The 26,299-nt window shown below is 45.2% G+C and overlaps 1 long non-coding RNA gene across 11 annotated transcripts; it reads left to right on the top strand.

Moving 5' to 3' along the window:
• The first annotated feature begins 8,288 nt into the window (after nt 1-8,288).
• Nucleotides 8,289-25,964, top strand: LOC138740735 (uncharacterized). Of its 11 annotated transcripts, none has more exons than XR_011343138.1 (5): nt 8,637-8,651; nt 8,943-8,975; nt 9,890-10,041; nt 10,779-10,908; nt 25,569-25,964. It is a non-coding gene; the product is annotated as an uncharacterized lncRNA (long non-coding RNA). The 11 variants fall into 11 exon arrangements; XR_011343137.1 differs by lacking the exon at nt 8,637-8,651 and adding an exon at nt 8,676-8,690; XR_011343136.1 differs by lacking the exons at nt 8,637-8,651; nt 8,943-8,975 and adding exons at nt 8,685-8,699; nt 9,164-9,225.
• Nucleotides 25,965-26,299: the final 335 nt, after the last annotated feature.

Raw genomic sequence — 26,299 nt, 5'->3', positions numbered from 1 at the left:
GTTGTCTTCTTTTCCAGAACCCTCCACGGTTCCAAGCTAGAGCACTCTGCCATTGCAAAGGAGGCCCAGGCAATTGTGGAAGTGATCCGCCATTGGCACCACTATGTGGCTGGAAGGAGATTCGCCCTCCTCACCAACCAGCATGCAATGGCATTCATGTTTAGCACCACCCACAAAGGCAAGATCAAGAACGATAAGATCTTGCGCTGGAGAGTCGACCTAGCAACATACAGCTACAACATCTAGTACTGACCAGGGAAGTTTTACAACTCCCCCGACGTCCTCTCCTGGACCTGTGTGTCACTCCACGACTACCAGCTGCAGGCCCTGCACGAGTCCCTCTGCCACCTGAGTGTCACTTGCCTATATCATTTTATCAAGTCTCGACACTTCCCGTACACCATCCAGGACGTCAGGACCACGACTGAGGCATGTCAGGTCTGCGCAGAATGTAAGCCCCGCTTCTTCCGCCCACCCCAGGCCCACGCCGTAAAGGCCACTTGGCCCTTCGAATGCCTCAGCATAGACTTCAAGGCCCCCCTGCCTTCCACGAATTGGAATGTCTATTTCCTCGCAGCCATAGATGAGTACTCCCATTTTCACTTCGCCATCCCGTGCCCAGACACCTCCACGGCCACCGTCATCAGGGTGCTGACGCAGATCTTCACCATGTTCGGCTACCCTGCATTCATCTACAGCGATCGGGGGTCCATCTTCATGAGTAACGAGCTGCGCCAATACCTGACTACAAGGGGCATAACAACTAGTCACACGACTAATTACAACCCAAGGGGTAATGGGCAGGTAGAGCATGAAAACAGGGTAATCTGGAAGGCAGTCCTCCTGGCCCTTAAGTCCAAGGGCTTGACCGTAGAGTACTGGCAGGACGCCCTCCCCAAGGCGCTCCATGCCATTAGGTCACTCCTGTGTAAGGCTACAAACAAGACCCCCAACGAACACCTGTTTTCGTTGCCTAGGAAATCGGTGACAGGAATCTCACACCCAGCATGGCTCATGTCCCTGGGACCCGTGCTCCTGCATAGACACGTTCGGGCCCACAAGGCCGACGACCTGGTCGAACAGGTGTTCCTCCTACACGCCAACCACATTTATACCTATGTTAGGTACCCCAGCAGCAGGGAGGACGCTGTCTTGACCAGGGTCCTGGCACCAATGGGGGAACCCACCACTACACAACAGCCCTCACCGACGCAGGACCACACTGGCCTGATGCACCTCCCCTGCCTCGGACAGCTGTGGGGAACCCAGGACCACGTCGGCCTGCTGCGCCTTCCCTTCCCCGGGCACCCTGGACACACTCAAACCATGGGGGACGACCCCACCCCCCCACCCATCCAACTCCATCCACTCGGGCCCCCACCCCAGCCCCACCCCCAACTAGCCCTCACTTACCCTCGCCAACCCTCGACCAGGAGTCAACCCTGCAATGGTCACAGAGACTCCGACGACCGCCGGACCATCTAAATTTGTAAATATGTACATATGTTTGGGGCTTGCGGAACATTGGAGGTAACTTCCCCCCACCCCGGGACAATTTTAAAGAAGAAGGTGAATGTGGTGATACACCACTAGCCTACTGCAGGGGGCAACCTCTGTACCTGCAGGAAGAGCCCCACCCGGTCGGCTGCCAATCACCCACCAGAATATAAGCCACATCCACCCCCTCGAGGTCAGTCACTCGGAGCTACAGCTAACCGCAACAGAGACTTTAAGTGGAATAAACCCTGTTGATCAGTCTTTAAGTTTTGTTCCGCTTTTCTGTATGACAGCGTACCATGAAAAGTAACAATGAAGAAATGGTGTTCCACTTCTGCAGTGCTTCCTGGTTCTAACTTGTATAGAAGGAGTAAAAACAAATCACACAGAAGAAAGAATTTTTTTTAAACTGCAACATTGTTTAAGACTAATTGAAACTGGTCTAATACCAATAACAACCTAGAAAAGTGGCAATGGCCTTTGGACCAAGTATTAAAGAGAGAGAGCTGAGATACCTTTGAAACACAGAGTAAAATATATCCAACATTTAGGAGAAGCTCTCCTGATGTCTAATACAATAGACGACTTAAGCACTTTTGAGCCACTATGAACCTTTCCCTTAGCGAATTCATCTGACCTTTTATGAGTATATTATTATGAACTTGATGGCCTTTTTAAAACTGCCTTGTGAAAAATACAGAAATGAAGTAATGAAGACAGCTGCTTTCTATCATCCAGTTTTCCCAGGAATTTAAATTGTTTGCCCTTGTTAGAGCTGACATGATAGAAAAATAAATACTTATGCCCATACCAGAACTTTTTACATCTTGGGAGTGCTTACATAGATGCTACTGCAAAAGCTGCTGTTATAAATGGTCCCTTCACTGTTTATTCACAGAGTGATGAACTGCTTGAATAGAATGGTCTTGATTGATATGGGGATGAAGCACAAGTTCAGGGGGATGCCAGAAATCAAATTATGAACCACCCCTGCTGGACAATCTTTGTACCAAACTCAATTTCTTTTACTTGAACTACTTAATCGTATGTATATACATATAAATATATATATCTATATATATATACATATATCTTCAGCATGATGCTGAAACAAGCCATGAAAGACCTCAACAATGAAGACGCTGTTTACATCCAGTACCGCACGGATGGCAGTCTCTTCAATCTGAGGTGCCTGCAAGCTCACACCAAGACACAAAAGCAACTCGTCCGTGAATTACTCTTTGCAGATGATGCCGTTTTAGTTGCCCATTCAGAGCCAGCTCTTCAGCGCTTGACGTCCTGTTTTGCGGAAACTGCCAAAATGTTTGGCCTGGAAGTCAGCCTGAAGAAAACGGAGGTCCTCCATCAGCCAGCTCCCCACCATGACTACCAGCCCCCCCACATCTCCATCGGGCACACAAAACTCAAAACGGTCAACCAGTTTACCTATCTCAGCTGCACCATTTCATCGGATGCAAGGATTGACAACGAGATAGACAACAGACTCGCCAAGGCAAATAGCGCCTTTGGAAGACTACACAAAAGAGTCTGGAAAAACCAAATGAAAAACCTCACAAAGATTAGCATTTACAGAGCCGTTGTCATACCCACACTCCTGTTCAGCTCCGAATCATGGGTCCTCTACCGGCATCACCTACGGCACCTAGAACGCTTCCACCAGCGTTGTCTCCGCTCCATCCTCAACATTCATTGGAGCGACTTCATCTCCAACATTGAAGTACTCGAGATGGCAGAGGCCGACAGCATCAAATCCATGCTGCTGAAGATCAAACTGCGCTGGGTAGGTCATGTCTCCAAAATGGAGGACCATCGCCTTCCCAAGATCGTGTTATATGGCGAGCTCTCCACTGGCTACCGAGACAGAAGTGCACCAAAGAAGAGGTACAAGGACTGCCTAAAGAAATCTCTTGGTGCCTGCCACATTGAACACCGCCAGTGGGCTGATATCACCTCAAGCCATGCATCTTGGCGCCTCACAGTTCGGCGGGCAGCAACCTCCTTTGAAGAAGGCCGCAGAGCCCACCTCACTGTCAAAAGACAAAGGAGAAAAAACCCAACACCCAACCCCAACCAACGAATTTTCCCTTGCAACCACTGCAACCGTGTCTGCCTGACCCGCATCGGACTTGTCAGCCACAAACGAGCCTGCAGCTGACGTGGACATTATCCCTCCATAAATCTTCATCCGCGAAGCCAAGCCAAAGAAAAAGAAAGAAATATATATATCTATATATATATATCTATATATCTATATATATATATATAGATATATAGATATATATATATATGCAATAATATAGATTGGCTAAGGAGGAGTGGTATAGGAGGGGCACATCACTAATCTAAGAAAGTAGGATATTCCAAAGGAAGGAATTATTATGATCCTGCTAAAGAAATTGAATGCCTACCATTTGAGAGTATATGGATTGATTTTATAGAATTAAGTATATAACTATAAGTATAGTCTTATTATTATTAATTTGTCTGGATCCTTAAAGAACAAATTGACTAAGTTTTCAGCAGAAACTGGGTTGAATTGGATGAAGGAATTGGGGATTACAGTGGTTCCACTACTCCCATTAACCTCAGGCAGCTGGAATAGCGGAATGAGCAAATTAAAAAAACTACTATGGCCAAATTGACTGAGGAAACAGGGCTAAAGTTGGCTAAAAAGTGCTACCCCTAGCATTGTTTTAAATACAGATGACACCATAGGCTAAGTCAGGGCTATCTGCTGCAGAAATAGTCTACAGACAGCCAATAGGGATGGATTTATTATCATTAGATGAGGACATAAGCAAATATTTGACAAATCTCACTAAAATTTTTGAGAGATGCATTCACAGGTAAAACAAACACACCTAAAGGAGGCTGATCCAACAGATCAAAGTGGTGAACATCCTAATGTCAAACCTGAGAATTATGTTCTGGTAAAGAATTGGATCGGAGGAAATTGGGAACTCGCTGGAAAGGGCCATTCCAGGTCCCGGTAATAACACTGGCTACAGTAAAGCTTGAAGGGCAGCCTCACTAGATACTTCAAACAGACTTAAAGAAATTTTGGGTGACAGCATAATGCCTTTTATATGTGTATTACTTATATGTTGATAAGATGAATGTTTATAGCACCAATCAGAATTTAGGACTATTGGCTAATGAATCATCAAAGTGGTTCCAAGCAGCTAAAGGAAGGTGTATAGAAAGCCAGCCACATCTATTTGATCAGATAGGCAGTGTAACTAGAGGAGGTTGCCAGGGTACTCTCTTTACAATGCAATCACTTCTGAATTAACACAGCCAGCGTATTTCTTAAATAACAATTACCCCATGTGTTTTGATGGTCCAAGATGGGGATGTGGGATGGTAAAATTGAAAGATGACTTGCCTTGAACACTGCTGGGAACATGATAATGAGATTAAGGAAGGATACTTCTCATGCACTTGTTTAAGGAAGGAATGTTTGAATCTAACGAGAAACTCGGGTAGTTTGTGGGGATGCTGCTGAAAAAAGAAAAACAATGGGAAGAATAAAGTAAGGGTAGGAAAAATCACCCTTGAATTTGCTTAGAGAGACAAAGAGAGAGAGAGAGATCCCAGACAAATGTACTGAGACCCCACCACATGTTATTAGTTAAAGAAAGCCTACAGGAAATAGCCTCCCTGCCTTGTTTGCCATTGGGACGTTAGGACCTCTTGTCATCCCATGCCCAGAAAATGCGAGAGTCAGGAGATGGATCATCATCGAGGAGTGTCAAAGGTCCATAACAATCCTATTACCCTAGGATCTGACATTGGATGGCGAGTCCTCAGCTCCATATCCCTATGAAGATCAGCTGGGTTGGTGGCTACCAAGAATCGCAATCATCGCATCTGTGGCTTAACAGCATTGGGCAATAAGGCAGTGGCCTCAGTTCCCACCTACATGTTCCTGCCGAGTGCTGCAACGTACATGGTTCATATTCCGCCATCCCATAGAGGCAAACCCATTCAAAGGGCCATTGCTCACAGGTTTTCGTTAAATGTATCTTGAGAATCGAGGCTTTTCTCACAACAAACCAGATGTGCAGTGGATTATCAGTTTGCTACCTCGGGTGGGGTATACTCGATTAAAGGGGATAAGTGCATTACAAAGGATGCAGATTAATCTTTAGAGTTGATGCAAGATATCCATAATTAGACAATTTTAGACAGGGACCGAGGGACAGAATGGATGGCTTGCTTGAATATTTGGAGGGCCACGTGGGGGTCATATATCTTACATCAAATTGTGATGTTAGCTAATTAAAAATTATAAATCAAAAGACAAAACTAAGAAAAGGAATGTAGTATTAAAGTAAATAAAAACACAAAATGGAAGCCTGTTGTCGAGATTGAGAGAGGCTCCTTGAATGATATGAACTGGTATCAATATATGGCTTTGGAATGCAGGCAGTGCAGATAAAAAATACATGACAAGTTCTCTTTAGATTGCTTGGGAGACCGTGGTCCGACTCAAAGGGCAGAGGAGAGGGATGATCAGACAATCCCATTGGCAGATACTTGGTGACTTGGAGAGGCACGACGTAAAAGATACACAAGAGCAGTGCAGCACAGCTGAGAATAGTCTGTAAGGATTCCTGGGTCTTTTTTTCCCCCTGTCTCAGACATGAAGGGACAGGTTTTTGGCTCAGTGGCTTAGGGAGTGGAGAAGAGAATACTTTGAAGACTGAGCATGAAATTTTGCAAATAACCCAGTTTTAGGGATTTATGTGAGGCCATTTAGGTCTCAAAGGGGGAATATATGGAAAATATATCTATGTACTATTGATTATGTATTCATTAATCCATTACTATATAACAACTTCGAGTTCTTCGAGCAAATTTTCTGGTATCCAGTTTTTCATGGGGACTGGATAGATGAGAGAAACAAGATACATTCAACGAAAGCCTGTGAGCAATGGCCCTTTGAATGGGTTTGCCTCTATGAGATGGCAGAATATGAACCATGTACATTGCAGCACTCGGCAGGAACATCTAGATGGGAGCTGAGGCCAGAGACCAATATGGTTATTTCTGAGATCAGGAGAAATGCTGTTTGTATTTCAGGGATCTGTGCAGTCTATTTGGATGGGATTTTGCTTCAGCCCCTCTACATACCGTACGGTGCAAGGCATCCAGCACTTGGCACCCACAATGAATCTTCCAGCCTTACATCACCTGGTCACTGTTCACCAGGCATCCACTGTGCCACACACTTAAAAAAAACTAGATGGCTACAATCAAGAGGTTTGATTAAGCATATGCCCTTTCCCTGAGGGTTACCAACCCCCATATGATGATCAGGATATCTGCATTTAGAGATCAACAAGGGGGGAGATGTAGAAGAAAAATTATCTTATTATATTAAAAGTGTTGCATGTCTGTTTCTTTTGTAAACTGAAAGCCATTTTTAAAATCTTTTGTAAGTTAAGAAACCAGCCAGTTTCAACTGGTCTGCAAAACCCCTGAAATGGGCTACTTTGGAATGTGCTTTGAGTGTAGAGAGAGATAAGAGTTGCTTGCTTGCTCATTTGTATGAAAATGTGCTGTCTACCTTCTGGGGTCAGAGTCTGTGCCTGACACCAGTTAGGATGGTCTCTCCGTGATATCATGTAATAAATCTCTCGAAGTGAACTCTGAAGTCTCCGCCTGAGTTATTCTGCCAAGAGATTTCCCTGACAGACTCACTCAGGGCTACCTCCACAGCCCCTCTATCTGCCCCAGCCTAATCTACAGTTTCCAGTCAAATCGTCTCACCCCCCCCCCCCCACCTTTCCATGTCGATTGCCCATCACATCAAGGATGTCCTTATCCGTGGACAATCTGAGACCAATGTCTCTGAGGCTCTTCAGATACTAATGGATTTCCTTTGAGACAGGGGGTGGACCATTAATATGCATAAGATCCAGGGGCCCGCCCATGAAGCCCATTTTGTGGGCATTCAATGGCACTGGGGACACAGGCAGGTACTAGAGGCAACCAGGAACAAGATTTTAAACTCTGCTTCCCCACTGATAAAACCAGCACCCAGAGCTTTGTGGGTCTCCTGGGCTATTAGCGATGACATGTACCCCACCTCGCTATACCTGATACTATCAGCCAATGTGCTCAAAGCCTTTTTGACCCACCTGATACCACTTTAAAGGTACCATGTCCCTGTACTCCTGGAGCCCTCTGCTCTGCAACACTACACAGATCCTTTCCATTCAAGGTGCAGGTCCAACCCATGTTAGACCTCCCAAAATGCAACACCTCACATTTTTCTGTATTAATTTCCATCAACCATTCCTCTCCTCACCTGCCCGACTGAACAAGATCCTGCTGCAATCTTTGGCATCCATCTTCACTATCGACAATTCCAGACCCTTTAGTGCTGTCCACAAACTTGCTAATCATGCCATGTACGTTTTCATCTGAATAATTGCTCTATTGTAGAAATCCAACACCTATGGGCACCCCACAACCACACCTCCAGTCTGAAAAATAACCTTTCATCCTCTGCTTTCTGCCATGAAGCCAATTTTCTATCCATTCTGCGATCTGACCTTCCATACCATGCCATCTAGGTCAAAGCAGCCCACCCCCGTACAACCTTTTTAAACAAAACTCAATCAGAGGCGGGTGCCCAGCTCCGTTGCAACCAGTTGGTGTGAGAGTTGTCCACCAGATGGCAACCGTGACCGTGCGTGGCGACAGAGGGGGCAGGAGTATCCATGTTATTCAATGCAAGACCTGGAGCGGCCAACCTCTGGTCACTTCCACAGCAGAACACGTCCGGAGGCTGCAGTTCCCGGCAGCTCGTCTCGTCCCCGCGCCGGGAACACTGAGAGCAGCCTAACCTGCAGGGAACGGGGACGGATGATTGTCGTACATGTCCTCCAACCAAATCAAAGTGAACGGAGCGCCGGCCTATCGGGCAGCAGCGAGGCGTTTCAGGGTAGGTTGAAGTGCGAGGCTTTACTAAAGGAGAAGGAGGCGGCGCAGCGAGTGAGAGCAGCGGGGACAGAGCACAGGTGAGTAGGGATCTATCCCAGATGTCGATCAGCACCTTATACAGCTGTTTGCTGCTACATCCTCCTGGCAATATGGGGTTCTGAAGTCAACGATTGGCAAATGTGTTTCTGCGTGTCCCTGCGCCCGTGTCGGATCGCGGGGTGGGGGGGGTGAGGCCGTGTCGGATCGCGGGGTTTGGGGGGGGGGGGGATGAGGCCGTGTCGGATCGCGGGGTTGGGGGGAGGTGAGGCCGTGTCGGATAGTGGGGTTGGTGGGGGGGGTGGGGGTGAGGCCATGTCGGATCGCGGGGTTGGGTGGGGGGGGCTGCGTTGTGAAATATCACTGGCAGACTGACACAAACACGCAGGCACTTTAAACCTGACCCACCTTTCTTACAAAGAACTTTTTTTCAGGACTTAAAGTCATTGGGGAATTTTTATGGAAAGGTAAATTACCAAGGGTAGCATTAAAGTAAACTTACTTGGAAGTATGCGTTAGGTGGGTTGCAATTACCACATTTTCAGAACTATTATGAGCAGCCCAGTTTAATTTATAGGATAGGAGAGCTGTGGGATAGGAGAGCTGTAGGATAGGAGAGCACGGGAGAATAATTTAACTTTTGTTTTTCCTGAAGAATATAGGACGGATATGTGTCATGATAGTGTTACTAGATTGACGAATGCACAGTATGGAATGGTTAATTATAATTTTTTACATCATTTATATTTAACTCCTGAGAAATTGGAAAAAATATGGTTTCATTAATTCAAATTTCTGTTTTAGAATTGGTACATGTGTTGGAACTTTTTTATATGCTCTTTGGTCCTGTGGTACAACCATTTTGGGAAGAAATTTAGCTAATTTTGGAAAAATTGTATAAGTTATTAGATCCATCCATTTTTTTTATTGGGTTATGTAATTCCTTTAAAGGGATTGGGGTTGGATAAATTTCAAATTGCATTTGTAGATTTATGATTGTCCATAGCTCGAAAATGTGTAGCAAGTACATGGAAAGATAATACAGTGATTAACATAATGGGATAGGAGAGCTATCTGGGCTATTATTATGGAAAAAATTACCTATGTTTTGCATGATAATTTTTTTTGTTACTAGGTTACCATATTTGAAGTGTATGCATTTAGATGTACCTTGATTTATCTTATTTTTAGTTTTTCTTTATATATTTTTGTCTCTCCTTAAGAGAGCTTGCTGAAGGGGTGGGTGGGGATTTAATTTTGATATTTTTTTTTCTTTTTATTCTTAATTTTATTTTTATAAATATATATATGTTATTGTTAGTATTATTACTAACAATTTTTCAAATAAATACATTTTTTTAAAAAACCTGTCCCACTGCAGCAGGGAGATTAACATGTTAACTCATCCCCACCAAGAGCCGGAACCGGTTGACTTTTACCTGCCCTACCCGGCTGGGACTTTTCATATCGATAGATTACCTGCTATGGTCCCGCTAAGTTGGCCGGTTGGATCGAGCTTTGGGAAGAACTCAGGTTGTTGACCAACTCCTCCGACAATGCTGCTTACAACTCAGGCCCTTCCAAATTCAAACCGACTGACACTGGCAAAGTTCTTGGTGTCTGTGGCAACACGAAGGGGAATTGTGTGGTGGTGGGGTGGCCACTCTCCTCGGGGAGGGGATCTCATTCTGCCCCATTGAAGAAAAGCAGCCTCGCGGGGCAGGAGGGTGGATAGCGATCGACCCCAGAAACTGGCCACTTCTCTCTGTGCTGTTGCCCTTCTGTGGGATTGGCCTGAGGGTGAGGAATGGCTCCAGCTCATGTGAGAGGAGGTATTTTGGAGACTGACAAACCAGGGGAGTCAGTGAAGGTGACACCCAAAGGTTTGCAGATGCTCATCCCCTTCCCCGCCCCAGACCACTCTCATGTCCCCCATGCCCATGCCCTTCCCCACCGCTCTTAGGTCCTCCTCCCCACCCCCCCCCCCAACCCGGGGCAGCCTTCGGGTCCTGCCCCACCCCCCCTGGACTGCTCTCAGGTCCTTTTCCTCTCACCCCCTCCCCCACCCTGGGACCACTCTCATGTCCCCACACCCTCCTCATCCTGGACCACTCTCACATTCCCCACCCCCCCTGCGTGTCCCCCCACAGACTGCTGTCAATGCCTGTGGATGCTGCGTGACCTGTTGAGATTCTCCAGCACATGTGCATTGCATCCAGCTTCTGCAGGTTTTCCTCTAAACCTCCAATTTATTTTCTCTTTTGTGCTAGTGAGCTGGAAAAATGCTGGACCAACCAAGCGAAGACACGAGACCCAGCATGGCGGAGGTGAAGAATTTTAAGAGGGACAGCTTGAAGAAAGTTGAGACCAGGATAGAATCGCATGTCCCTTCCCAACAAGGTGTGTATACTGTGTACTCCGATGGAGAGAGGGTGTTCCAGCTGAAGACCACATTGGGATTGACAGCTTGCTGAGCAACATCTTTGTGGAGAGAGTCCATGTTTCAGATCATGGACCTGCTGAATAGCCTCAGCACCCTCTGGTTATATTTCCGTCAACTGCCATCTCAACTATTTTGCCTTTTTACATTTACTCTGTATACCCTGAATAAAAGCTCTCATGACTGGAGGGAGAACAAATGCTTTTATTAGCTAAAACTATGGGTGGGGTTTCACAGTTGTCTTCAGAAGGGTTCTGGGTTTAGGCGGGAAACCAGGGTTATATGGGAGCAGATGGGGCGGAGCATTCACTCCTTCGTGTAGAATTTAGGGTCTGAATGAAGACAGAGAACATGGGTTGAAAAATATACAGCTATTGACAAGTTTAAGTTATCTGGGGGTCTGGAGATCCTGGTGGAGCGCCTTAGCACCAGGGGGCTTTGGACTCCTAGGGTCTCCTGGTCCCCTTGTGAGGGAGGAGAGGCGGGCTGGGTCTCCGGCTCAATGGTGGAGGGGGATGCACTTTCCTCGTGAACCAGATCCCCTGAGGCCCTAACTGTGGGTGGTGAGAATGAGCTCCATGGCTCGCAGGGTACCTGAGGCACGGACCCTCTGTTCTGGCAGGTGCCAGGTCCCTGATGGAGATGGTGTCCACTCTGCCATCCGGGTACTCCACATAGGTGTACGTGGGATTGGCATGGAGAAGTTTCACCATTGGGTCAGTCTTGCTTCTTCTCACATGCTTCCTAAGAAGGACTAGACCAGGAGTGGTGAGCCATATTGGGATTGTAGTTCCCGATGTCAACCTTCTTTCAAAAGTGAATAGGAGCTCGTGAGAGTAAAGTTGGTCGCTGTACATAGTAGCGACCAGATGGAAAGGCACATCTTAGGAAGAACTTCCTGTCTGCGTGAGTCTGGAAGGCCTTTTGATATCAGGGCTTGTTTGACAGCCTTCCAGACCGTGGCATTCTCCTTTTCAACCTGCCCATTCCCCTTGGGGTTGTAGCTAGTGGTCCTGCTGGATGCGATGCCCCAACCAGCAGGTACTGACAAAGCTCGTCACTCATAAAGAATGAGCCCAGTTGCTATGAATATAGCTGGGATACCTGAACAGGGCGACTATGGCATCAAGGGCCTTTATGACATGTCTGGACATGGGATGGCGAATGGGAAGCAGGAGTACTTGTCATTAATTGAGAGGAAGACGTTCCAGTTCGTGGAAGGAAGAGGTCCCTTAAAATTGACATTGAGCCATTCGAAGGGCTTGAATTACTTGATCAGGTGAGCCTTTGTGGGGCGGTAGTAGTGAGGCTTGCACTCCGCACAGACCTGGCAAGACCTGGTCATTTTCCTGACATCTTCCATGGAGTAGCACAGATTGCGCGCCTTGACAAAATAAGCCATGCAGGTAACCCCTGGATGGCAGAGCTCATTATGCAGAGACTGCAGTTGGCAGGTGTGTGCAGAAGCACAGCTTCTTCTGGATAAGGCACCTGGAGGGTCATTAAGGGCTCCTGGCTGATAGACAATGTCATAATTTAGGGAGAGAGCTTGATCCTCCACCAAGCAATTTTGACATTCTTGATTTTTCCCCTCTTGACATTATTGAACATGAATGCAACCGAGCGCTGGTCAGTGAGGAGCATATAATCTCCTACCAGCCAGGTAGTGTCTTCAGTGCCTCACGGCTTCTACAATGGCTTGAGCCTCCTTTTCCAACAATGGCCTTGTAATGTCCGCAAAAAATGCAACAGGCTTGCCCACCTGGTTGAGGGTAGCAGCCAGGGCTACATCCAAAGAGTCGCTTTCCACTTGGAAAGATGCATTCTCGTCCACCGCGTGCATGGCGGTTTTCGCAATGTGGTTCCGGAAGAAGTTAAAAGCTGTTTGGGCTTCAACCAAGAGTGGGAAATTAGTGGCTTTTAAGAACCAATTGAGGGATCCACTGGGCGTAATATGAAAAAAAACCCCAGGCACCTCAAAGCCTTTGTGGTTCTGAGGATGAGGAGCTCTAACTGGGGGAGCATCCTATCAAGATCGGGGCCAATGATGCCATTCTCCACCACGTAGCCAAGGATAGCCAGCGTTTAGTCCTGAACACGCACTTGTTAGACTTATAAGTGAAATTCAGGGCTTTCGCCCCGTGGAGAAAACTCTGGAGGTTGGTGTCATGGTCCTCCAAGATGTGGCCACAGATGGTGACATTATTGAGGTAGAGAAAGGTAGCCTTCCACCCATGCTCATCCACCATTCCGTCCATCTGTCTCTGGAAGATAGAAACCCCATTAGTAATACTGAAAGTGACCCTCTGGAATTGTTAGAGATGACAGTTAGCCTCAAATGCCATATATGGACGGTCCTCAGAACGGATTGGCAGCTGGTGATAGGCACCTTTCAGGTCAATGGTTGAATAGACCCGATACTGCACAATATCATTCATAATGTCCAAAATTTGAGGAAGGTAGTAAGCGTCCAGGAGTGTGTACCGATTAATAGTATGGCTATAGTCAATTACTAGCCTGGAGTTGTTTTCCCCTTTTACCACTACCACTTTTCGTCGAGCAGATGTTGTGTCTCAGACTTTAAAATCTTGGTCTGCTGTACTGTATCTCCTGCTCTTGGTAGCAATGGGTTTGGAGTCAGAGGACAGATTCGGGAAGAGAGGAGGGGGATTGATGTTCAGTGTTGAGAGGCTACATGTGGATTCTGATTTTGGGGGCCCTCCGTTGCGAACCATTACAGGAGGAGGGGACCAGAATACTCCAAGGTCACGCTTTTAAGGTGACACAGGAAGTCCAGACCCAACAACTTGACACATATAAGCAAAATTTACAGAATTCCCCCCTTCAAATGACAAATGTACCAATGTTGTTGAAAACATGTAGAATGCTAGGAATATGTGATAATTGGGAGGATACATCTTTAGATTGTATTCGTGTACAATCCGTGAGTCTATGAAACTTTCAGTAGAGCCCGTGTCAATCAGGCATTTAGTGGAATGTACGTTTACCTTCACGGTCACTATGGAGTTGCTGAGCTGGTGAAGTCTGTCCTAATCTCATCTCGCTCAAGTGTCCCCCACTGTTCTGGGTTGCTCTGAGTGGATAAGATGCGTCAACCTCGTGGTGTGGCAAGATGGCCGTTCTCCTTCCTCCAATGATGATGGCGCCGAGATAGAATTCGAGAATTTTCATGCTGTTTCCTCACCGCAACTCTCTGTCAGCATGTCTCGCAGCGTGGGTTTGGGTGATTTCAAGGCAGATGGCTTGCATTTGGAATTGGATCCAGGAGCTGTACAAGCTGCGGACTTCCCTGGGCTTCCCCTCACACAACAAACCCTCATCCAATGCCTTTTCTTGCTATAGCTGGAACACACTGAGTCTTTAGCCGGGCAACAAGATCGGGGATGCTGGCTCTTGTCACAGAAAATGCACTCTCTAGCATGGGAAGCGGCAGCCGTTAGGGCTGGAGTAGCGGGAGCAGCTAGTCCTTGGAAGGGGTCACCTGGGTGAGTGAGCTTGCTGGCTTGGAGTTCGTCGTACTCGAGCTTGGCCTGTTGCAGTGATTTGGCCAGCTCGACATACTCTTCAGGTTCTTTTTTCCTGACTTGAGCAGTCGCTGCCTCCTGTACATTGAGCGGACTCCCATGACTAGAGTTCTCTGGTCTGTTCTTCCTCACAAACGCGGCCCATAGCTGCTTCATACCTGCACTTCTTGGCAAGCGTCCACAGATCCAGCAGATAGTCATCAATGGTCTCCTGGCTGCTGGCGACGTAGGGCAAGTCAGTGCCGTCGGACCTCGTTTTGTGACTTCAACGCCTCGATGGCAGGGTCATATGTAGAACAGTCCCTGATGACTGCACACCCTTTCGTTCGTTCCCTCGAAATGAGTGCAGACATCCTGAGTTTATCAGTGTGAAAGACGTCTCTGGTCATGTTCAGGTAGGCCTGGAAGCAGTCTAACCAGTACGTGAACTCCTCAGCCACGTCCTGGCTTGAGTAGCACTTCCATCATTAGGGAATAACCTAATAAAATTGTAACATGAATAAAAGCTCTCACAACTGGAGGGAGAACAAATGCTTTTATTAGCTTATAGCTATGGATAGGGTTTCACAGTCGTCATCGGAAGGGTTCTGGGTTTAGGCGGGAAACCAGGGTTATGTGAGCAGATGGGGATGGAGCCATTGGGTGGGGCCAGCCATCAGTTCAACACCCTACCAGTGAATCCCAGTTCACTGCATACTGCATGCCCTGGGATCTGTCAGGGTCTGGTTGAGTGGACGTTCCAGAAGGGTGTTAGATTGTGTTGAGGTTGAGGAAGCTGGAATTTACAATTATAGTTATGGGTTGCGTTCTTACCTGACACTGAGCAGCAACGATTTGGAAATGCTTTGTTAAAAAGAAAGATTCCAGACCAGTTTGACTTCTGCATTTAGTTTGCACTAGGAGGTCACCCTGGTTCTGTAAATACAAAAAGTTGAGATTTAGAATGCCCTGATGCACGAGTTTTTGAGTACTATGTTTGAAGGGAACTATGGCTGTGTGTATGGAGGTTAAGGATTGTGAAACAATATTGTCTAAAAGGAAGCAGGGAAGGTGGAATTGTGCTGCAGAAAGCAGTGCGCAAGAACTAATTACTGTTAAATGCATGTTTGATAAAGCAATAAGCTCTACTGGTCTTCACTGGAGGGCCAGAAAGAGGTGACTGAAGTTTGCACATTCACCAGCTAGAGGTAAAGATCTTGGCTCCGAAGTACTGTGTGATTCCAACGGTCTTTCCATAAATACACCTGCAAGTACAAAGACAACTGCATTAGTTCTTGAAAGGGGAAGAACATGACACAAAATATAGAGAAAAGACTGATTGATGTTGGATCAGAAAGTCAGGACATGCCATGGGGCTGAATTATCTTTTTCTGTAATGGGAGCTGCTAAGATTGTAAACAGCAGTGTAGGCAAATCTAGGAAAGCAATTTATTTTTACAGTGACGTTTAATTGCAGGCTAGAAACAGGGAAAGACACATTGATAATACTACCCTCTCTAGCCTGCAATAGTTCAATATTTGGGATGATGTGGCACAACATTTAGATCGTCACTCAAAAGAAGGAAGATGTGAAGACTATACCTGAAAATAGTTCCCAGGAAGCATGCCCAGACTTCAGGAGGGATTAGTTTTGAAGAAATGTTACTTCATCCAGGCTGATGGCAGGATTGATGAAGGTCTGGAATTGTAACTCCTGTTTGTACAGACTAGATTTTCTAACTGTTCTCTACTGACTGCAGCCACAGCAGGAAACCACAATTGTGGCTGATATGTCTCTGGTCTTGTCTCCTGCTCTAGTTCCCCAAAACCCTTAATTTCCTGATAATGTAAACATGAATCTACCTGGTCTAATTCCAGAAAAACTCTGTTATCTGGGATTCAACCAACCAGAAAAAAAAGTTGTGGAAAGTAAATAGGTACTGTTACATCATAGACCAACAGCAATAGAATTCACCAAGACAATGGATGTAAAACAATTTTTATTAATAACAATTACTTAATTAGGTGAGTCAGTGAGTCATCAGACCTCAAAACTCATGAATTCTTGTTGAGTTCCTTTCATAGAAATGATCCTTCATACAAGTGACTTATCACAACTTCCCCCCCCCCCCTTTCTTTTGTAGGGGTTATGAAGCTTGTGACTTCTCCAGTGCTTTCAAAGACCCAGGCAAGAGTCAGACAAAGTAGCCATCAAAATGATCATGATCCAAATGCAAGAATGATCTTGCTTTCTTTACCCAGATATGGGTCAGTCACGTGACCATTTTAATGGCCACAGTATTCCCTTTTGATAAAGAGAAACAGCAGAAATGACCATCTTCTCCGAAGTTGCTTTGATTCTCTCCAGAGGACTCTGGTTGATGATAGTAAAATGTTGCTTTTTGAAGTGACTTAATGACATGACTTACTTTGATCAAATACTGGTTTTTAGTTTCAGTTTCTCAAAAATGAGTCTTCAAGCAGATGACCCCTTCCATTTAGACAAATATCTTCCTTAGTAAACTCTAATTGTTTCTGTATTTCAATTGGACTCTCTGTCTATTTCAAAATAGTATTATCAATGTGTCTTTCCCTGTTTCTAGCCTGCAAAGTAACTTGAAAAAAAACAGAAACCAACAACACTTCCTTCCAACAGAGAAAATTTTTGAGCTTTTTAAGAACAAAATTTTTAACTGCAATCTACAATTCTTTTAAAATACTGAATTCTAATGTTGTGTAATATAACAAATATAACATTATTTAGCATATAGCAAATCTAACATCTTGAAAGGCTATCAGTAATAACATTTATTTTTCATTTTGCTCAAAAACACTAAAGGATTATGGTCTGTATAGACAACAACTTGTCTCCTAGCAGTGCAAAATGATGCAAAGCCAATACAAGGGACAATAATTCTTCCTCAATAGTAGAATTTTTTTTGATATTAATTGAATTTCTTGGTTAAGTAAGCCACTGGATGGTCAATATCCTCACAATCATTCTTTTGTACTAGCAATGCTCCTGTAACTTCATCTCTAGCATCAACTGCTAAAGAAAATGGCTTCTCAAAGTCAGGTGAAAAATTGACATGCCTCGCTGTTATCTCTCGAGCAAGCAGAAAATTCACTGCTCTGGATCTACCAATCCCAATAGGTGCCTGATTCCAGAGGTGTTACTGTACCATCAGTTATCCAGCCACTACCATACTTGGGGGCCAACAATTCCATATTCTCCTCTCTTGTGAGAAGCTCTTGCTCTCCTCAGTTGAAATGACCAATCCCGTGATTGTTTTCTTGTTCAAGACTTTACTATTGGTGGAATGCCTCTCTAGCCTATCCCCACAGGATCTTCAGTAAGATCATCTCTTCATTTTATGAATTCCAGATAATTCAGACCCATCTTCTTTAGCTGCTGGTGACAAGATACACCCCTCATCCCTGCAATTAGCCTGGAGAATCCCTTCTGGACCACAACCCATACTGGTTCACCCATTCTTAAATAGCAGCACCAGAACTCTATACAGACCCTTGGGGTGACCTCTCCAATATGTGTACCAAGACTTGACAACACTTCTGAATCACTTGTTGCCTTTGCCTGTGAACTATTAGTGATTAATCCAAGGTGAAAACCTTGAGCTCTCTGAACATAACTTATTTACAATTTCCCTCGACTCCAATTTAATTCACCTTACCAACATTATAGCACACCACAGGCCCTTTGGCCCATGATGTTGTGCTGACTGAGAGAGAGAGAGAGAGAGAGAGATACACACACATACAGTAAAAGTCTGAGAATCTGGATGTGGAAAATTCTGGCATAACATCCGGACCACCTGAGAATCTGGATTTCTCCAACTCTTGGCTTTTGCATGCATTGTGTCAGCACAATGTACTGAAAATCTGACTGACCCAACCCTGGAGTAGTATGAATTTTGTACTTTTATTCTTCATTCCCCTCAAAAAAATAACTAGACCTCTTCTACCTCGTAACCCTTTTTTCCTTTCATCCATGTGCCTAGAGTCTATTAAATGACCCTTAATTTTCCAGCCTCCACCAACACCCTGACCAGGCATTCCAGGCACCCACAACCTTCACAGAACACACAAAAAAGAACTTACCCCTGATGTTCGCAGATATCTTCTGGTGATTGCTGATCCTGCCCTGGAAAACAGGTGCTGCCTATCCACCCTATTTATGCCTCTCATAATCTCGTAGACCTCTATCAAGTCTCCCATCCTTCTACGTGCCAAAGAGAAAAGACCAAGCTCTGCTAACCTTGCCTCATAAGGCTTACTTTGCATTCCAGGCAACATCCTGGTAAATTTCCTCTCTACCCTCCATAGCTTCCACATCCTTCCTGCAATGAGGTGACCAGAATTGAACACAATATTCTAGAGTGGTCTCGTGAGAGATATATGGAACTGCAACGTTACCTCACAAATGTTGAAGATCCTCTGACTAGCATACCATAGGCTAACTATCCTATCAAACTGCACAGCAACCTTGAGAGATCTATGGATTTGGATGCAAGGTTCCCATGTTCCTTCACACTCTTATGTATCTACACAACCATGCAACCTTCCTTCAAGTTTTACCTTCCAAAATGCATCATCTCACACTTATCCGGATTGAACCCCATCTGCCATTTTTCTGCCCAACTCTGCATCCTGTCTACAGGTACTCCCCAACTTGCAAACTGTGCAATTTGCATCTCTTCACACATACAACTGATTTTTTTTTTAAATATAAAGAAAAAATATAAAATTACATGGTTTATGTTGTATTTGACATGTAAGAGCCAAAATGTGTGTACTTGTTAGTTGGTGTCTCGGGGTCCATAGGCTGGGTGCGGCCATCTTGATTCCCATGCATGTGCACAAGTCTTGCGTTGACTCTTGGACAGTGGGTTCATGCATTGGAGTTCAGGGTGCAAATTCAATATTGTTAGGTCGCTTGTAAATCTTGAAAATGTGTAGGCACTGTGGTTGAAGTTAGGACACTTAATTCTTGCACATGCACCAACAAAGCTCCAATAAGCAAACCCGCTGTACATGTGCCTGCGTAAGACTTGTGTATGCGCACAGGAATCATGGCCATGCCCAGCCCAAGGACTCCAATACGCCAACTAACAAGATAAGTACGCAATTCTGACTTGTTTCTATTATGAGATATGTCTGATCTTTTGGGACAAATTACAGTGGTAAGTCGGGGAGTTCCTGTATATGTTTTTGTAACCTACGACAACTCTTTCAATCCACAACTCTTCCAACCTTCATATATCTATAAACAAACTGACCCATCCCTCTACTTCTTCATTCTGTCATTTATAAAAATCATAACAAGCAGGGGTCTCACCAATATCTTATACAACTTCATAACATCCCAACTCCTGTACTCAATATTTTGATTTATAAAGGCTAAGATGCCAAAAACCCTGTCTATACGGACCCTATACAACCCTGTCTACCTGCGACGCCATCCTCAGGGAACAATGTATCTATTTCCAGATCCCTTTGTTCCTCTGTACTCCTTTGTGCCTGATCAATTACTCTGTATGTCCTACCTTGGTTTGCCCTTCTAAAATGCATCACTTCACACTTGTCTGCATTAAACTCCACCTACAATTTTTTGGCCCATTCTCCCCGTTGGTCCAGATCCCTCTACAATCCTCTGGCATCTCCTCTGTGGTCAACAAGAATGCAAAGATAATTGTTAATGCCCCAGCAATCTTTTCCCTCCCTTCCCATAGAAACCTGGGGTATATTTCTTCTGGTTCCAGGGACTTATCAATCCCAGTGATTTTAATAAGATCAGCACTTCCTCTTTCTTAATCTCAACTTGGTCTAGCACATATGCTTGATCCATTTTGAACTCACCTTGACCAAGGTCCTTTTCTCTGGTGAATATTGAAGCAAAGTATTCATTTAAGACCTTCCCAACCTCCTTCACCTCCAGGCACACGTTTCCTTTAGTGGCTCCATCTTCACTTTCATTATCCTTTTGTTCTTCATGTACACATAGAATGCCTTAGGGTTCTCTTTACTCTGACATGCTATGGCATTCGCATGCCCCTTCTACCTCTCCTAAGTCTTTTCTGAAGTTCTTTCATGGCTACCATAAAATTCTCATGAATTTTACTTGTGCTTCCTCCTTCCTCTTAACTAGCGACCTCACCTGTTTTGTCAACTACAGTACCTTTATCTACTGTCTTTTCCTTGACTCAGTGGGATGAGCCTATCCAGAAGCCCACGCAAGTGGTCCCTAAACATCCTCCACATTAGTTTTGTACTTTCACCCTCGAACATCTGCTTCCAGTTTAATCTCGCTAGTTCCTGCCTCATCTCATCACAATTAGCCCTTCCCCAATTAAACACTTACCCAGTTTGTCTGTTTTCATCCTTGTCCATAGCTATACTAAAGCTCAGGGATTTGTGGTCACTCTCACTAAAGTGCACCCCCACTTAGAGGTCCACCACCTGAACAGGTTCATTACCCAGTACTAGATCCAGTATGGCCTCTCCTCTTGTCGGCCAGTCCACATACTGTGTCGGGAATCCTTCTTGTACACACCTGACAAATTTAGCCCCATCTATCCCTGTTGCAGTCAGGAGATGTCTGTCAATATTCAAGAAGTTGAAATGTACCTGCACCATTCCAATATCTGCTCCTCGATGTCCTGAGGGATATTTGAGGACCTATAGACTACTCCCAGCACAGTGATGGCTCCCTTCCTATTTCTGACATCCACCCACACAGAATCAGTGGACACTCCATCTGCAGCATCCTTCCTTTCTATAGCCGTGATACTACCTCTGACCAGTAATGATACCCCCCCCCGACTCTTGTCTACCTGCCATCCTATTTCTTTTAAAACATCTCTTATTCCTAATGCTCCTTGCATTGAAATAGACCACATTTCTGCTTCCTCCTCTTCATCACAAACCTACTGCCACTTTCCACTTTCTACCTTCTGCTCTATTCTTTGCACTCACATTCTGGTTTTCATCCTCCTGTAAAACTAGTTTAAACCCTCCCCAACAGCTATAGCAAACTGGTCTGACAGGATATTGGTCTCCCTCCAGTTCAGGTGCAGCCTGTCCTTTTTCTCCCTCCAGTTCAGATGTACAGGTCAGTCCTTCCCTAAAGGAGATCACAATAATCCACAAACTTTAACCCTGCACCAACTCTTCAGCCATGCATTCATCTGCCATTTAAAATCTGCCAATTAATTTAAAATTAAATTTAACCTATTCCTATCCTCTCTGGCGCATGGCACAGACAGCAAGCCTGAGATTACCACCTGCTTTTTAACTTCCTTCCTAACTCCTAATATTCCCTCTTCAGGACCTCATCCCTGCTCATTGGTACCAACATGTACCACAACATCTGTCTGCTCACCTTTCTGTCTGAGAACACAGTGGACTTTATATGAGACGTCCTGACCTTGGCACATGGGAGGCATCTGGTAGTGTCAATCTTGTTCACAGAATCCAATCTATTTGCCTATCGTATCTTCAATCACTGTCACTCTCCTCTTCTCCCCCCTTCCATTGTTAGTCAAAGAGCCAGGCTCTGTGGTAGAGCCCTGATCACTGCTGCTTGTCCCTGGTAGATTGTTTTTTTATAGTACCCCCCCCCCCCCACCCCTCAAACAGTGTCCAAACATTTTATTTATTGTTGAGAGGAACGGCCCTGGGGGGCTCTGTGCTGACAGCCTATTTACCTTCCTTCTTCTAACTGGCAGTGTGACTATCAGTTATCAGTGTAACTATCTCCTTCCAACTCCACAGAACATAAAACACTGCAGCTCAGTACAGGCCCTTTGGCCCTTGATGTTGTGATGACCCAAAAAAAGAAACAAATATTAAACCCTTCCTGCCTCATAACCCTCCTTTCTTCTTTCATCCATGTGCCTGTCTAAGAATCTCTGAAGTGTCCCTATTAATCCATCCTCCACCACCACCCCTGACAATGCATTCCAGGCTACTACAACTCTTTGTGTATTTAAAAAATACACAAATGTCTCCTCTTTGTAGAGATGTCTCCTGGTGTTTGCTGATCCTGCCCTGGGAAAAAGGTGCTGGGTGTCCATGCTTCTCATAAACTCTCCTCTCATCCTTTGTTCCAAAAGGAAAATTCCCAGCTCTGATGCCATGATAGAGATTGTTTTCCAAGCAGACATACTGTGTCAGTACATAGTACAAGATACAGAAGTGTAGAGTTGGTAGGGGGCAAAAGTTGCCAGTGTAAGGTTCCTTCAAGAGTCTGATAACGGTGGGAAAGATACTGCCCTTGAAACTGGTGGTACGCAATTTCACACATGAATCTCATAAGACTTATTTTCCAATTCCGGTAACATCCTCGTAAATCTCGTCTGCACCCTCTGCAAAACCTCCTTCCAATAATTAGATGACCAGAACTGAAAACGATATTCCAAGTGTAGTCTCACCAGAGATTTGTAGTATTGCAACATGACCTCTCGACTCTTGGTCTCAATCCCCTGACCTATGAAGCCCAGTATCCCAGAAATAGACCTTCTTACCTATCCTATCAACCTGTGCGGCAACATTGAGGGATGTATGGATTTGGATCCCAAATTTCCTCTGTTCTTCCACACTGTTAAGTAACCGACCTTCTGGTTTGTCCTTCCAAAATGCATCACCTCATTGAAAGATGGGCTGGCAATTAGTTGGGAGGATTGGGGTGAAGGTGCATTGTTCATGATTTTGGGTTGGGGGGGTGAGGTGATAAGAGGTTTTCCCAGGACCTTCCCCCCCCCCCACCTTCGTCACATGCATTTGATCAAAGAGTGAAAGTTGCACACCTAAGGTCACTGACATCAATATGTTCATGGGCATCGTGTGGACAGGTTGAAGGAATCTGCAAAGGCCTGTGAACAAACTCCATAGGTGAAACTGTAGCAGGCGACAAGGGGTGAAGTTGTCCGGCTGAATGTCAGAAAGAAGTTGGAATGTTCTCAATAGAGATGCAGAGGATGAAAAGGAATTGCGTGTCATTCCAAGCGAACTCTTACAGGTACAAAGAGCCACAGTCCAATGGAGCACAGATATTTGCCTTGAAGGTTACAGCAGAAAGAAGAGGGACCCCAGTTTCAGTGACAACTCCAATGTGTGAACATTTCTATTTGCGGGTAGATCCACCATAAACCCAGAAGTCACTGTTGCAAACTGAAGTCTTTTGGAATCAATGCAATGTAAAACTGAGTGAAAACTGTATAAAATACAGAGGGAAGGGCAGAGAATGGTCTCAAGTTCATTGTCACATGGACCAAGATGCCATGATAGAGATTGTTTTCCAAGCAGACATACTGTGTTAGTACATAGTACAAGATACAGAAGTGTAGAGTTGGTAGGGGGGGCAAAAGTTGCCAGTGTGAGGTTCCTTCAAGAGTCTAATAACGGTGGGAAAGATACTGCCCTTGAAACTGGTGGTACGCAATTTCACACATGAATCTTCTTTGTCGGGGGGAGGGGGTGAAGAGAGAATGACCAGCATTAATATGTTGGCTGCTTCTCTAAGGCAGTGAGAGTTATTGGTGGAGTGTCCATAACGTGTGTAGCATGGTTACTTGTGATGTAAATCTTTATTATTGGCTATTTGGAGCTCTTCAATGTGCTGAAACTTTAAGCTGATGTTTACAAAGTTGGTAGAGTTCTTCTGTGAACATTCTTTTGCTTGATTAGGCCGCTTAATGGCGGCCAGGGATCCCATTGTCTACTCCCAAGCATCCATTCAACATCCGTAAAAGACAAGCCATTCCTTCAGAAGACTTTGTGGGAACTGCTGGGGTTCTGTCCATCAACTGTCTGCTCTCTGCAACCTAGATCCTGGGTTGTCGGCACACCTGCAGCCCTCCTGAAGGGTGGGACTGAAGGAAAGACGAGACACATTTTCCTCCAGTTCCCTTCAGTTTAGAAATGTGTTGAGCATCCAAAACAATAAGGAAAGGTGGTTGACTGGGAGAAGCTGGAGGGGCTTCAGGACAGGGGAGGTGTTAAAATTCAAGGCAGCCTGCAGTGCATGAACCCCTGAGATGTGTGCATTCCAAACACCTCCACTTGCAAAAATGTATAAAATTTTTGGCTGTACAGGTGAGATCAGGGTTCTTTGAGTTGGGTTCATGAGGAATGGCACATGATGCTCTATCCTGCTGGAATTAATGAAGGAACCACCTCGAGGGGCTGAATGGCCTGTTCTTCCTGTCAGATCCCACATGTTCAGCCAGAGCCCTGATGGCATTGATCCTATATGTGTGGGAATTTGAGGAATTTTGAAGCTCTCTGCTTTCTGAATTTCCTCCCCTCATTCGGCTCTGGAGGAGGCTGTTCCCAGCAAGTCTCCTCACGTTCCCAGCAAGTCTCCTCACGTTCCCAGCAAGTCTCCTCGCGTTCCATGTTTCCACAATGCAACAGACCCGTACAATTAAAATGGGTGCTCTGCATGTATTTTGTTCACCAGTTCACTCTGTTATTTCAGATTTGGCTGTGGGATTAAGATGCTTTGCCCAATTGTGAAGTAACCTCAGTAACTAGTTCTTTCAAAGCAAAAAGTTGTGATACTTCCCTGGGCCATATCAGCAGGGTCTGGGTGCTAGGAGGATGGATTACAACCCCTCCAAAAGGCAATAGATTACCTGGGGTATTTCGGAAGCAATAGACAGACATGCTGGAGCAAGTCACTCAGTATCTGGGATGTGAAAGATAGATATCCGCGGCCTTTCCTTTATCAACTTTCCTGATATCCTCCTGAGGGGAAAAACTCCACAATATTGGTAAAACATGGCCAACCAGTGTCTACCCAAATACTTGGACCCAATCTCTTAGAATACCTTCCAATATCTACTAACGTCGTGCTCACTGGCTGATGATTTGCAGGATGACAGTAGGTGTCTGAAAAAAAATGTGGGGGACAGGGGCAGGGAGGAAGGGACAAGGGGGAGTGGCTCAGGCTAACAGGTCAGAGGTGGATACAGCAGGAGGGTAGAAGAGAGAGGAAGCATCCCCCGATACGACTACTGATTGTGATCTTCGAGAAGGAACTTGGCTGTTCAACTGGATTTTTTTTTTTGTTGCAGTGATTGACCAAGAGAAGAAGGAGGCAAAGGAATCAACCTCGTCATAACCGTGCCAGACCAGCTCCTTCACTCCCAATACCAAACAGCTTGCTTTGCACCAATATTGCTGGCACACCAATAATCTGAGCATTCCTGCTTTCCATATTTGGGGACGGAGTCTTTGTATCTGGTGATTTTTTTCATTATTTTGCTGTTTCTTTTTTGTTTTTGACACTGCTTTGAGTGCAGCAAAGTAGAAGTGAGGGTGGAAGACATTAGGTTATTGCATGGAGGACCTGGCTGGGTTTAGACAATGCAATGGTGGTTTAAGCTGTTATCTTTTAGTTCCAATTTGGAAAAATAAACCTTTGCTCAATGTTTAATTGAAGAACAAAATAAAATCCACATTTGAAATAAGCCCATAGTGTTTTGTCTTTAGTATCAATTAGTACCTTGTTTGGCCTTTCCCTGGCAAAGATGAGGCAGAGAGCAGACATATACATGTGGGTATGTTCCAGCTTGCACCCACAGGTGGTGAGCTGGTGCTTGGGGAAATGTTCGCCCATCCTGTCATCGCTCTCCCTGATGGAGAAGAGAGTACACCAAGTTCCTCACAGAAGCAAGGTGGGGGTGGGTCACTGAACCCTCAAAGTGCAGGACTCAATGTCATTTGCTGTTCCTTCAGATTGATGACTGCCCTGATCTTTGATGCAACAGTTCTCGACTCCAGTTTACCCGGAGCCTCCTGGTTT

Source organism: Narcine bancroftii, chromosome 8 (genome assembly GCF_036971445.1).
Source record: "Narcine bancroftii isolate sNarBan1 chromosome 8, sNarBan1.hap1, whole genome shotgun sequence".
NCBI classification, from domain to species: Eukaryota; Metazoa; Chordata; class Chondrichthyes; order Torpediniformes; family Narcinidae; genus Narcine; species Narcine bancroftii.
The sequence above is the reverse complement of the archived record's forward strand: the minus strand, read 5'-3'. Positions and strand labels throughout refer to the sequence as shown.